We start from the raw sequence: 378 nt of genomic DNA, 5'->3' as shown, positions 1-378 counted from the left end.
ATAATAACTAAAAAGATTATTATTTGATTTTTTTATCTACGGAGATCCTGATCTTCTTAGCCGATAGGAACTTTTGTCCCATACGACATATTTTATAAAAGTATTTTGATTCTATAAATTTTTTCTGCCATCTCTATAATATCATGATAAAGCCACCAAAGTTTCAAAATATTTATATTTTCGTAACGTTATTACAGGTAAAAATACTAGTAAGTGTCTAAGATTCACATATCGTCTTAAGCATATAACAATTTATTGGCCAATAATAAATTAACAAAATTTAGATTCGTGATAAATTAGTCTTTTTGTGCATATAAATTATTATTTTAGTGTTTTAAACGCTAATATTATAAATTATTTATTTTTAAAGTTTAAACT

The sequence above is a fragment of the Arachis ipaensis genome, chromosome B05 (assembly GCF_000816755.2).
Source record: "Arachis ipaensis cultivar K30076 chromosome B05, Araip1.1, whole genome shotgun sequence".
Taxonomy (NCBI): domain Eukaryota; kingdom Viridiplantae; phylum Streptophyta; class Magnoliopsida; order Fabales; family Fabaceae; genus Arachis; species Arachis ipaensis.
The sequence above is the reverse complement of the archived record's forward strand: the minus strand, read 5'-3'. Positions refer to the sequence as shown.